This window comes from Mauremys reevesii, linkage group 1 (genome assembly GCF_016161935.1).
Source record: "Mauremys reevesii isolate NIE-2019 linkage group 1, ASM1616193v1, whole genome shotgun sequence".
Taxonomy (NCBI): Eukaryota; Metazoa; Chordata; order Testudines; family Geoemydidae; genus Mauremys; species Mauremys reevesii.
In genome coordinates, this window is record NC_052623.1 from 252,919,024 (window position 1) to 252,932,350 (window position 13,327).

General features: G+C 47.8%; 1 long non-coding RNA gene across 1 annotated transcript; it reads left to right on the forward strand.

Moving 5' to 3' along the window:
• Positions 1-7,295: 7,295 nt before the first annotated feature.
• On the forward strand, positions 7,296-8,338 carry LOC120409459. The gene is made up of 2 exons (XR_005601301.1): positions 7,296-7,440; positions 7,971-8,338. It is a non-coding gene; the product is annotated as an uncharacterized LOC120409459 (long non-coding RNA).
• Positions 8,339-13,327: the final 4,989 nt, after the last annotated feature.

Consider the following 13,327-nt stretch of genomic DNA (forward strand, 5'->3'; position numbering starts at 1 on the left):
CCAAAAGCCCCACACAGAGGAAACCCAGTGCCTAACTTTAAGTCTTATCACTGTGAGTCTGTCTTTCCTGACCTGTCCCCTTTCTGAGGAATGATATGATTCACAAGACAGACAAGTGAGAACATTTTGGCCCCAATTCTGCATAGGAATCAGTACAGGGAGAGTGCGGCGTCTGGATGGAGTCCTACTGACTTAGCCCTGGTCTACACTGGGTGGGGGGGGGAATCGATCTAAGTTATGCTACTTCAGCTACGTGAATAACTTAGCTGAAGTCGATGTACTTAGACCTACTCACCGTGGTGTCTTCACTGCGGTGAGTCAACTGCTGCCGCTCTCCCATCGACTCCGCCTGTGCCTCTCACGGCGGTGGAGTACAGAAGTCAATGGAAGAGTGCTCGGGGGTTGATTTATCGCATCTAGACTAGACGCGATAAATTGACCCCCGCTGGATCGATCACTGCCCGCCGATCCAGCGGGAAGTATAGACATACCCTTAGTCACGACTCTGCACAGGCAGCAGGGTTCATCCTTGCCGATTCTTTGGCAGGACTGGGACCCAGAAGTGTAATCCTACACACACTGAGATCAGTGACAGAGCTCCCACTGACTGGTGGTGCAGTACTGTGAGCTATTCAAGGCAGGGACCTGGCTTTTACACATTCCTGTGAAGTGCTCAGCACACATCTGGGCATTTATTACTGTAAAACAATAGGGAAGTATTTGAGGAGGAATTGGGAGAGGCCAGTGACCAAAGCCAGATGAAAATCCAACAAGGTATTTAGATGCCTAGAGGAATTTTCAAAACTGCCTAACAATGTCAATGAGAGTTAGGAACCCAGGTTAGGTTCCTAACTCTCATTGACATTCAGCTGGCAGTCAGCCACCAGGCAAGCTACCACCTGTCCCACCCCTGCCTCTCAGCATGCTCTTAACTGAGTGTCCTGGAGGTTGGAAGCATCCTTCAAAGCTCTCCTCAAAACTCTCCTTTGCTATGATCCTACAAAAAACAGTGACCATGTTCATGTGCTCAGATCACTGCCTGTCAAGCTGCTCAGGGCAAGGGCCATCTTTTTGTTTTGAGTTTATTCAGTGCCAGGATAAAACAAACAATAATAACAATAATAATAGCCACCTGCTTAGGCACTTTTGAAAGTCCCACTAGGCACTTATATGCATCTTTAGGTGCCGAAATACCTTTGAAAAAAGTGGTCCAGTAGCATTCATGTTTTTAGAATGAGTAAATATCATCTTCTTGCATGTGGTTTTTATTCATAGCTTGGAAGAGGAGCCCAACTTTCCTCCTTTTTCAAATCCCAAGCAGTTTCTCAACTTTGAATGAACTAGTCCAAATGAAGGAAATATTCTCTCTACACCGGCTAGCTAAACTGAAATCAAAAGGAATTGAAGGAAAAACTTTTTCTGAACAAAGACCTCTGAAGTACTAACATTTGGGAAAATGTGAATACCAACTTTCATTGCATTGTAAAAATGGAAAATGATACAGGTTCTTACTTAACGCAGTACAGGACTTTGTTACATATTTATAAAGCTTGTCCTGACCTCAAAAATTAAAGATGTTTCCCCCGACGATGTACATCATTAAAAAAGCAGCACCTTTTAACTCATTCAAATTTGAGGAGAGCTCTCTGATGCAGCACATATATTTATTTAAATAGTTTCTAGCAACTTTTGGCCTTAACATAACGCCATAATATTCAAATTTAATTTTAAAATGGGTTTATTTTTAAAAACATATATATATTTAAATGAAAAAATCCATTTTTTTTAATGTAAAACAAATCAACTTCTATCCACTCTGCCTTTCAATACTGGAATAAGCTATACCCGCATAAGCATTTTTATATAACACTGGGGGGTTGTGCCACTTTAAAACTACAGTATAGGGATGTAGTTAAAAGCAACACAACTTTTGTGTTTAGACAAACCCTAAGTTACAGTATGTAAGGTCTCACTTTCTGCTTTTTATTTTGATCTGGTAACGGCTTATAATTTCTGATTAGTTCCACCATTTATGCAGCGTTTCAGAACAGTTTTTAACGAGGGGGGGAGGTGTTTGCAGTTTATTTATTTTGTTTAAAAAAATATCAAGTGTGCCCATTGCAAAAAATGTACTTGCATCACCATAAATCTCTTCCCTTAATCCCAGCCCTCTCCCATTATCTCCTGCCTCCAAATCTAATTTTAAATTCCCTCCCTTTACCACTCCCTTAGCATTCCCCAATCTTCCCTCCACGTTTTTCTGAAATCCTGGTAGGCGGAGTACTCGGTTTTGCTAAAGATCATCAACTGTGCCCGAGCCTGAGGATCCCTGTACAGTTCCCCACATGCTGCCTCTGAGCTGGGGGGAAATCCTCAGCGACACCCCACCGTCCCATGCTGTCCCTCAGCTGTCCAGCTGGGAGGTGGGGGAGAAATCCTGCAGCGGCACTCCCTGATCTGGGCGCCTTCAGGATAAGGGGCCCTGATTCGTTCTCCTTCCCTGAGTCAGTCCCAAAGCCAGACTCCGGCTCCACCTTTGTTGCGGTCACTTCCTCCAGGCAGTGATTTCCCGTCCTGGGCCCCCGCCCTGCTGTGTCCCCTCCCCCCGCATTACCGAGCCCCCCTGCCCGGCTCACCCGCGTGGCTAGGGGAAGCCGCAGGAGCGGGTCGCTCAGTGTGAACGCCCGGGGGTGCGGGGCGGTAGCTGCGCGGCGCCAGGTGCCATGTGCACGGCGGGCTGCAGGGAACAGGACGTTCCAGGTCGCTGAAGTCCCCCGGGGCAGGACTTTCTAGTCCTCCCCTCCAGAACCGGCTCTTTGGTTTTAACCCTCACTTCCCCGGACAGGAGAGAAACGTCCCCTTTTCCCTCTGTTCTGCTCCTTTGCCTCCTTTCCTGCTAAAGGCCACTCACCGCCCCCTGGCCTGCACCATCCCCTGCCACTCAGGACAGAGCTCCCACGGGGCTCCTGGGTGATTTGCTCCCTCTCTTGGTTTTGGGCAACGGTAGCCAGGAAAATGGTTCAAGCACATGGGGCCCGATTTGGGGCTCTGCTGTGTCTCCTTTCGGGTGGTTTGAGCTGTTGCGAATCACTCAGCTGGCCCTTGGTAAGCCCCCAGAATCGGGTGTGCCGAGGGGGATGCTGACGGGAGCACTTGTGCCGCAGAACTGCTCAAAGCCACAGTAATAGTTGGACCTGAAGGAGGGTCCAGTGCTTAGGGCATGGGGGACATGCGAGATCTGTCTGCAAGTCCCTGGTCTACCACAGACCCCCTGCAGGACCTTGAGCAAAGAAGCTTCAGCTGGTCCTGAATAACTCCATGTGTAGCCAAGCCCTAATAGCAGCTACCCTGCTATATTCTCCCATCCAGTTCTCTCCACTTACTGCATGGTGCTGGGGGCTTCGCCCCTGCTCCCTGGAATCTTGTACTGCCACTCCCAAGAGGGCAAAAATCATAACACCTCGCCCCACCCCAAAATAACACCAAATGACAGGAGATTAGCGGGAAAACCACGAGAGTGAAATAAATGCCTTGGGGCAACTCTACACTACAAAATTAGTTGACCTAAATTACACAGATGTACAGCCACTCTCACTGCAGTAATTAAATTGCTTTTGCATCTCCACCGTATACTCCTTGTGTCAGCAGTGTGTGTGTACTCCCCAGGAGCACTTACACCAATTTAACTGTCAATGTGGGGTGGCTTCTGAAAGGCAGCAATAGTGTACACACTGCAGCCTTGTCCCACCAATGTAAGTGACCTACTACACTGACATCATAACACCACCCCCATAAGAGGCCAAGGGCTTATGTCCATGTAGTTACTGCTATGCAGATACTGCACATTACTTACCTTGGCAGTTAGCTACCAGTCTTGTCATTGGAGCTATACCAATCTCCTAGAACTGGAAGGGACCTTGAAAGGTCATTGAGTCCAGCCCCCTGCCTTCACTAGCAGGACCAATTTTTGCCCCAGATCCCTAAGTGGCCTCCTCAACGATTGAGCTCACAACCCTGGGTTTAGCAGGCCAGTGCTCAAACCACTGAGCTATCCCTCCCCCTTGTCCAGGCTCCATGATAGAGCTGTGAAATTGACAAGAAAGCGGCATGGGTGGGGGGCTCCAGCTATAGCCAGGCTACTGCTCAGCTTCCCCACTCCAAGCCGGGCTGCACCTGCCAGGCTCCCCACTCAGTGCCAGGCTGCACCCACCTGACTCCCCACTCCCAACCAGGCTATTGCCTGTGTTCCTGGCTCCCTGCTCCCAGATGGGCTGCCCTGGGCTCTTGTCTCCCCATACCCCACTGGTAGCCCTAGTGCACCGAGGCTCCCCGCTCCCTGCCAGGAGCCCGGGTGCTGCCCCAAGGCTCCCAGATCCTCCCTTCTTGCCCAAAGCCTGGGGATTGCCCCCCAGCTCTCTGCTCCCCACCCGGTGGCTGCCATGCTCTCAGCAGGGGGTGGGGAGCCTCAGGCAGCACCTGGGCTCCTGGCAGGGAGTGGGGGGCTGAGAGCCTTGGGGCAGCACCTGGGCTCCCAGCGGGGAGCTGCGAGTGGGGCTGAGAGCCTAGGCAGACAAGCTAGCATGTAGCCCAGGGCTGTTCCTACAGGTAATCACCGAGCATTTGACCCCCACATTCCTGAGCTGCCAGTAAAAGACAGCCCCAAAATGGAGCCTAACACTCCTCCCTCATCCCTTCACCGCTGGCACCATCAGGAAAGTGGGGACAGAAGACCAGATATCAGTACTAGATAGGCAGAAGGGGGAAGGGAACCAGGTCGGGGAGAAGGGGCAGAGAGAGAACAGGTGCCAGGGGGCAGAAGGGAAGTGGAGCATGGGAAATAGGGTGTAGGTGCTGGACAGGAGGTAGAGACCCTGGCAGAGAGAGCAGGCAAGGCCTGGGGGGTTATGGGAGGGGGATGGCACATAGAAGCAGGGAGTGACTAGGAGGAACAAGGCAGGAGACAAGGGGTGGCAGAGAGGAGCTGAAAGGGTGGAAGAGCCTGAAGGGAGCACCAGGCAGAACAGCTGCAAGGGGAGCACATATGGGAGAGAGGGAAACTAAGCCAGAAAAGACTCCTGCGCTGGGGCCAGGGGGACAGGGCAGTGAGAAAGGTCCCTGCAAAGCTCGTTCCAGCTCAGAGCAGAAAGGCGGGGAGCCTCAGCCGTGGCAGCCGGTTAAAAAGCCTGCAGGGCTGCTGCCTCTGCTCCTGAGGTGGCCCCTTCACCCACAGCAGGGCCCTTCAACCTGTTGTTTCCCCACAGGCTGTGCTCAGACCTAGCCCCATTGTTGCTCCCTCCCAGCAACAGCTGCTAGCAGCCTCCCGTCAGCATTCACAGGCTGCCAGATGTTGCTTCTCTGGCCTGCAGTGCTTCTGTGACTCTGCCAGGGAAATCCCAGCTGGCCTCTTACCTGCACCAGGCCAGTCCCCAAGAAAGGCCCCTCCTAGCTGCGGCAGCCCCTTATAGAAGGTTTCAGAGTAGCAGCCGTTTTAGCCTGTATCCGCAAAAAGAACAGGAGTACTTGTGGCACCTTAGAGACTAACTAATTTATTTGAGCATAAGTTTTTGTGGGCTAAAGCTTATGTTCAAATAAATTTGTTAGTCTCTAAGGTGCCACAATTACTTCTGTTCCTTTTAGAAGGGTTTCCACCTGCCTGCTCTCAATGGTCAGGTGTGTCTAGGGGGGAAGGGGAGTTACCCTCCCCCTGCCAGAATATGATCCCCCAGGGTCACTCCTGGGGGCAGGGGTAGCCCAGGAGTGAACATGCTGTTCAGCAGGTTCATCACACTGCTGCCCACTACTGCCCGCAGTGCTGTGTGGGAGACTTCTTCTCTGCAGCCCCTGGCACCTTAGCAGCCTCCTTTCAATAGGCCCCCGCCCCAAAATCTGAGAACAACCTCCAGCAAAATAATCAGGCAATATTTAAAAAAATAAAGCCTGTGAGTTGAATTCTGCACTCAGAGGTAAAGTGTCAGAGGCTTCCTATGTCTAGGACTCTGCCTGGCAATTCAGCCGGAAACCAACACAAAAATGGGAGCCACTTCCTCTTCCTCCACCCTTCCTCCTGTTTCCTTAGTGCAGCATTCCCTCCTCGGAAACCCCTGGCTTCTGACACTTGCCTGCAGCTTCCTCCCAGTCCTGCGCCTCTTCTAGCACACCTCAGTCTCCAGCAGTCGCCTGTCTCTACCCCCCTACATTGTAGACTACTACCCCTCTCCTTCCCCCAACAGACTTCCGGTCTCCTACCTCCAGTGTTCCCAGCGTCAAGCATTCAAAACTCATGAGTTATGGCACCCAAAATCAGAAGACTGACTTACAAATCTTAAGAATTTAAAAAGTCATATTTTAGGGTGGGGTTTGAAAAAAATTCCTTCTGGTTTTTGAGTCTTTAGGGCACACAGAGCTCGTATTTTCAAGATTTTGTCCACAAAAATCCTTTCCTTTTTAAATAAAAGATTCTCACGTAATCACTTGGCTTCAGGAGCTAGGGCTTTAAGGAGAACACCAAATATTGCGAGACTCTAGATAAAACCACAAGAGATAGGACCACTGCACCTCTATCCCACAGAGCAAGCTGCTTTATGTGCTAGTGTCCCTTCTCTCGGTCTGGCCCTCTGCAGTATGTTACTGCATGTGGTGAAAAGCAGGCCACTAGGAGGCCTGCCGTAGCTCAGGAGGTTGGGGTGGAAGACCAAAGCAGGAGCAAGTAGGGTGAGAAATAAAGGAGGGATAGTTAGATTATGGGGGCGGGAGGGGGTTAATACAAACCAACAAATGTGAATTTAGATTTTTAATTGCACACTTAGAAATTAGCAAAGAGTCCTGTGCTACCTTATAGACTAACAGACGTTTTGGAGCATGAGCTTTCGTGGGTGAATACCCACTTCGTCGGATGCATCGAATCATGCTCCAATACGTCTGTTAGTCTATAAGGTGCCACAGGACTCTTTGCTGCTTTTACAGATCCAGACTAACACGGCTACCCCTCTGATACTTAGAAATTAATCACTCACTCATTGGAATTCAATGAGCTAAATGGAATACATTGAAATAAGATACTTGAGATAATATTATTGATGTCATTGTATCAGGCTCTGGGAAAGAAGCTGCTGTGGAGAGGATCTGGAGCTATTTAATTGTCCATGCTATAAAATGGTTAAACTCACCAAACCAACACCTTTCTGTTGTGTATTTGGTTGTCATGGTTTTTGTTCCTGTGGCAACTGAGTTAGATTATTAGGGGATAGCCCGGCCAGCTTCGGCCGGTTGGGTGAGCTCTGTGTCTGTAAATAAAATGGTAGTTTAGTTAGCTGTCTGCTGTCTGGCCTCAAGTGATTTCTTCCTAAACCGTCTGCCCCCAAGGATATAACACTTTCTCTGCTGAGGGAAGGTGTAATCTGAACAGATGGGAAATATACATGGGAAAAATCAGATATCGAGGTACTCCAGGGCCAAAGTGTCTGTTCAGTCACAAGCTGAACTGGATAGAATGAAAAGCGTTCTCAATGCTACAGGGAGGATCCTCTCTATCTAGGTGAAGGGTCAGAACCCATTAGCTATGGATGTAAGATCTACAGTTTCTTCTAAGAACTTTCCAATATAGGCCCAGAGTCCAGAGCTTGGCTTGAGCTATGGGGGCTGGCTAATAGAGAACAATACATAGCTCAGAGGAAGCTGGGGTAAACAGATAACCTTGTCTGTTTCAAGTCAGTGAGCAGAGTCAGCATAACTCGGAATGTAATTGAAGCGCTGAGAAAGGCCTCACGGTTACTCCCTAATGCAGGGAGAAGATAGTGGAACAATACCCCTCAGATCCTAGACAAAGTTCGGGGGAAAGGCCTAATATGATTGACATGAGTTATGACACCCTTCCCTCACAGATGTATGCCAGTCTTAGCCCACAGAAATGCAAGGGTAAACTTGTGAAATTGTTAAGTACTAATTACTGCTTTTTTGCTTTAAATCTCTAGGAATGTACCTGTTGGTCAACTGAGAGAGCTTCTACCTCATTCCCCTGGACTCCAAAATTAGGATTTAACCTATACAGTTTAATAGACATCATTTGGGGGTAATTACCTGTGTGTCAGCAATATGTTAATCTGGGCCATGGGCGGAACCATTATGTAATCTTTTAGACCATTGTCTTAGTGTGCTCATCTTGTCTTGCTGTTAGAACCTATCCAGGGGTTTGGGAAAACCCATCCCTGTCGCTTCTCTCCACCCAATGAGAACCATATATAATCTATTGTAACTAATTGTTCTGCAGCGTCTCTGAGCCTAATAAGCAAAGTGACACTCCGCCAGCGCTGTGCATAATAAACTCCTGCGCTTGACTCTACATGGTGTGGATTATTGTTCCTTCACTAGGTTCATACATGTTCATTACTATGGTATATAAGCTCTTTAAGTCTTCTTTTCCCCCCTTTCCCAGCCTTTCCTGGACTTGCCAGTCCATCACTTGCTCCATGTCCACTCTGTTCTCCTGTACACAGTCTATCCACTGTTTTCTCAGCCGTCCCCTTTCCTTCTGCCCACAAAGTCTAGTCTCAAGTGCACCCCAAGAGGATCTCCGTCATCCATCCTTCATACACTTGAGCTCTTTAAGTGGCTATATCGTTTATCCTTTTACAAATATGTTGTATGAATTTGCATTTCTGTCCCATAGACCAACTCCAATTCTCCTGCTATTTTCCAGCTCCTCACTTTATCTGACCGCCAAGTTGCTTCCCTTCTCCACATCTGTGCCTTTTTCTGTGGTTTTGCTCACAAGGGGCAGTTTGATGGGTAAGCTGGGCCTGATTCCATGCTGCTGCCTTAAAAGAACAGAGTGGGAGGCAATGAGACTGAGATCCTTTGTGACTCAATACAGCAAGAAAAGAATGACATGATCTATCAGAGCTGCTCTTAAGGGGTGAGCAGGAGATGGAGCTGAAGCAGTGTCTTAGGGTGGAAGAGCAGAGGGATGCAGTTGCCATCCCTTAGTGCTTAAGACTCACCTTCTACTCCTGTTCAGGTCCTAGACCATGCAGAGATGGTTTAGGAGAGGAGATCCTCACAGCATGTGCTGCCCAATTGGGAGCTGCATGGCATAGGAAGGCACTTGCCATGACAAAAATGTTTCAGTTTTGCTCCTGCATGGCTTAGCAGTTCCAGATGGCATTTGTTTCTCCTACAGTCACCTCACTGCTCCCCTTTGCCCCATCTGACTCTGACTTCCACCTCCCCTCCCCCACACACACTTACTTACTTTCTGTGGTCCTGTAGGAAGAGGTATGTGGCTGCCATCCAGAATGTCTAGTTGCACCAGAGCTCCTGAGAAGTTCCTAACCATTTGATTTAGAATTTAATGATTTAAAAAAATAATTTCTCCAGCTTCTAAGGCAAATCTATTTTCTCTCTTTTCCCCCATTTGCTGGATCTTTCCATGTTTGATGCATTCTTAGCTTTTAATAACACTTGGTTATTGACCATTTTCATCATCAGTTAAGACTATTGCTGTAGGAATATTAAAGAAGGTTTATATTAAACATGGTTTATATGAAAAATGATTTATTGTTAAAAATGATTTATTGTTAAATGATACTTTATAACTGAAGGTTTATATTAGAAGTAAATGTGATTTCCAACATTTAGCCTCTAATCTGCAAGCCACCAGCTGTGTCTGTGTGAAGCCTGCTCAAAGAAATACTTTGTATAAAACTTGTTAAACGTCAATTGACTCTAAGTGCCTGTTCTCTAAATTGGTAACACCCCGAAAGGTAAAAAGACAGTGAAATAGATGTGATTAAGATAGAGAATGTATGTGAATGAGTGCCTAGTTTAAATAATGAATGAATGGTTAGGTAGTTAGCAGCCTGAAGAATTCGGTGTCTGCCAAAGAAGGTGTCAAGTGGGATCAACCAGATGACCCCCCTCCCCCGGAGGGCAAACTGGAATCCACCCCACCACACCTCAAAGGAAGGAAAAACAAACATCTGATAACATGGAGCGGGCCATCTGCTGATTGATTTAGCAACAGCAGAATGAAGCAACTCTCATGAACTGACATAGGAATAAATTCCTATAAAACTGGACTCTGAAGACTGAGGACTTTGAGTCTATGGTTCTGCTGCCAGCCTCCAGGAGCATCAGGTGCATCTGACACAGACTCAGCTCCATCCACATGACCAAGATACCTGGCCAGTAACTTGGCATGAGCAACGTCTAGGCTGGTAACCATAACACCTATACAGAACCTAAATGAATGATTGTGTGAATATATATATATATTCACACAATCATTCATTTGCTTTACTATTATATTTACAATAAGTGTGGCATCTTTGCCTTATCCCTCTTAATATCTTAATAAGATCCTGCTGGTTTTTATTATATTGGTATAACATTGCATCACTCCCATTTGCTGACAAATTAAATACAGTCCTGTGACCTAAATTAAGACCATTGACAAAAAGCATTGGTCTACTGTGCTGCGTAGGTCAAAAAGCCTTCCTTGCATGCAGATACTCCTACAGCATGTTGAGTCAGGGAGAGCTATTGCTGAACCTTTTCTCATGTTGAGGTGTGGCTCCTGTGTGAAGTCTCTGATGCTGAGTAAAGTCCTCATCTGTCACTGATGCTTCTCCCACATTCAGTACATACATAGGTTTGCTCTGTGTTTAGGGTCTCCTCAGATGAGGATCCTCCTCTTCACTTTCTCTCACAATCCTGCCATCTACCAGAAGACACAGAGAATCCAGACAATGCTTCATTCATGTGCTTGGGAGAAAGGTGATCTCAGAGAGAAGAAAAGTCTGTGTCACAAATAACCCACTCTTCATAAGATGTTAGACCTTGGGTCCTGCTCTAGCTAAATCCAGGGAGTGAGATGAGCAATTGGAATGCTCTAAGGAAGGGGCCCAGGGAGAGGAGCCCTCTCCAGTAAGGCACCTGTCCTGGCGCAGAGAAAATGGCAGGGCACACTGTCCCCCATGGGCATGGCTCAGCTTGGCACATGGCTCAGAGAGGGCAGAACCAGCTGCAGATAGGGCTTTGGGGCTGCAGCCAGAGAAGGAAGTGCTGGGACATGCCAAGCCAAGGCCCCTGATGCTAGGGCAGGGGAGGGCCCAGCCTGGAGACTGCAGGGAGAAGTACTGTCCAGCCCAGCACCCCCACTACCCATGGAAAGCCCTGGCACCCAGGCGGCAGACTCCCTCCTTGCTGCTGCCCCGCAAAGAGCAGGGGGCTCAGCAAAGTGCCAGGACCTCCCCCCGCAGCCTGCAGTGCTGAGACTTCAGTAGGAGCTCCCCTATTTCTTCTCCTCAACATTCAGGGTCTGGGCATCAGCACCATGGGGCCTCCCTGCATTGCTGTCTTGGGCATGTCCAGGATGGGAGACAGGGGCTGCTGGGTCTCTGCTCAGAGCTAGCCAAGAGAGGAGTCAGAGGGCTGGGCTCCTTGAGCCTCCCCCTCTTGTACCCTTGGAGGTGAGGCATGGAAGAAAGAGTGACTAAGTGGGGGTGGAGAGGAGGGAGTATGTGGATGAAGGGGGAAAAGAGGGGAGGGAGGAGATACCAGTGAAAGAATGGTGAGGAGCATGAACTTAAAGGGAATCTGCTCTCTTCTCTCCCCCCCCCCCCGCCCCACTTTTGAAGGCTTGTGTTGTAAGATAGTGGTAAATCAGGAGAGGAGTTTTGTGGTGGCATCTCCTGCTATGGGGGGGATACAATGTTCCTACCTCCAAAATCCCAAAGCAGTTCATATTAAAGTGAAGGCTCATTGGCAAGTCAGATACATGACTGCTCCTTTCTGTCTCTGCCAGACCACTGCAGAGACAGTGAGATGAGACTGAAGTACAAGAGCTTGTATCAGCTATGTTGAAATTCCACCTTTGTACTGAACTCAATGATAGCCAGGTGCTCAGAGACCACAGTGACAGACATGGTATAAGAACCGAAATAGAATTCAATAGCATAGTTTCAGGCAGTATCTCTGAGCCAGTGGCTTTTGAAAATGCCACTTGTAATTGACTGCATAAATAGAGCTGGCCAAAACTCAGGACTTCCAGTTTTGGGGAAATTTTGATATTTCAACATTTGGGTTTATTCCAAATTGGACCAAAGTTGAATTTGTTGAAATTTCTTGCAACCTGGTTGTGACAGGTTGTCACCCACGGGGCATAGTCTGGGAGCTATGGGAACCCGCTGCACCCCTCTAACCACCCAGCTGGGCTGGCCCTGCTCACACTGCTTCCTTAGCTGGAGACACAGCCAGCCTCCCCAGGCCCTATCATCACCCAACACGACAGCAGGTGCTGCCACTCACCCAAAGTGAGCTACCTGAGTGCTGTACTTACGCAACCCAAGTACAAACAGCAGACACCAGCCAATTTCCCAGCTCCCCAGGCTTGCACCCCCCGCTGGAGTATAAATCCAAAATTATACCGAGTTGCACTGCACAGGGATCTGCACAATGTAAACTCATAATTATTTCGCTCTCCTCTCGATGTGGGAAAGCTATGCAACAAACCTGTGTTAATCAAGCTGATTTTTCCTCCCAGACACTTCACTCAAAGGCACACTGGTTTAGATAAAGCAAAAAACAAGTTTATTAACTACAAAAGATAGATTTTTGAGTGATAGCAAACAGATCAAAGCAGATTACCTAGCAAATAAACAACACACAAACTAAGCCTAACAATACTAGACAGATTGGATATGAATTAGCAATTTCTCACCCTGGCTGATGATACATGGAAATCCTTCTAGCCTGGGTCCAGCACTTCCCCCAGTTCAATCTTTGTTCCTAAGGTGTTTCCAGGAGTCTCCTTGGGTAGAAAGTGAGGCCCCTAAATGATGTCACACTCCACCTTATATAGCTTTTACACATATCAGGAACCCTTGGTTCCAAAAACAGTTCCCAGCCCAGTTTGTGGAAAAATACAGGTATCCAAAATAGAGTTCAGTATCATGTGGTCTGGTCACATGCCCGTGCTGAGTCATAGCAGCCATTACTTACAGACTGGCTGAAATGTTTACAGGATGGCTAAGCTCTGCCACAGTCCATTGTCTTTGCTGATGGGTCATCAGCACTTTTTAGCTTCTTCAGTGTTCTACCTGAAATGCTAGCTGGCTGTGGGTGTTTTCCAGAGTAAGCACATTTGAAATACAGATACACCATCAATATTCATAACTCCAGATACAAAAATGATACATGCATACAAATAGGATAATCACATTCAGCAAATCATAACTTTTCAATGACACCTTACAAGACATATATTGTTCAAGATGCAGCATAATTATGTCATAGTCATATCATAACCATACCACTATGAAGAATATTGGGT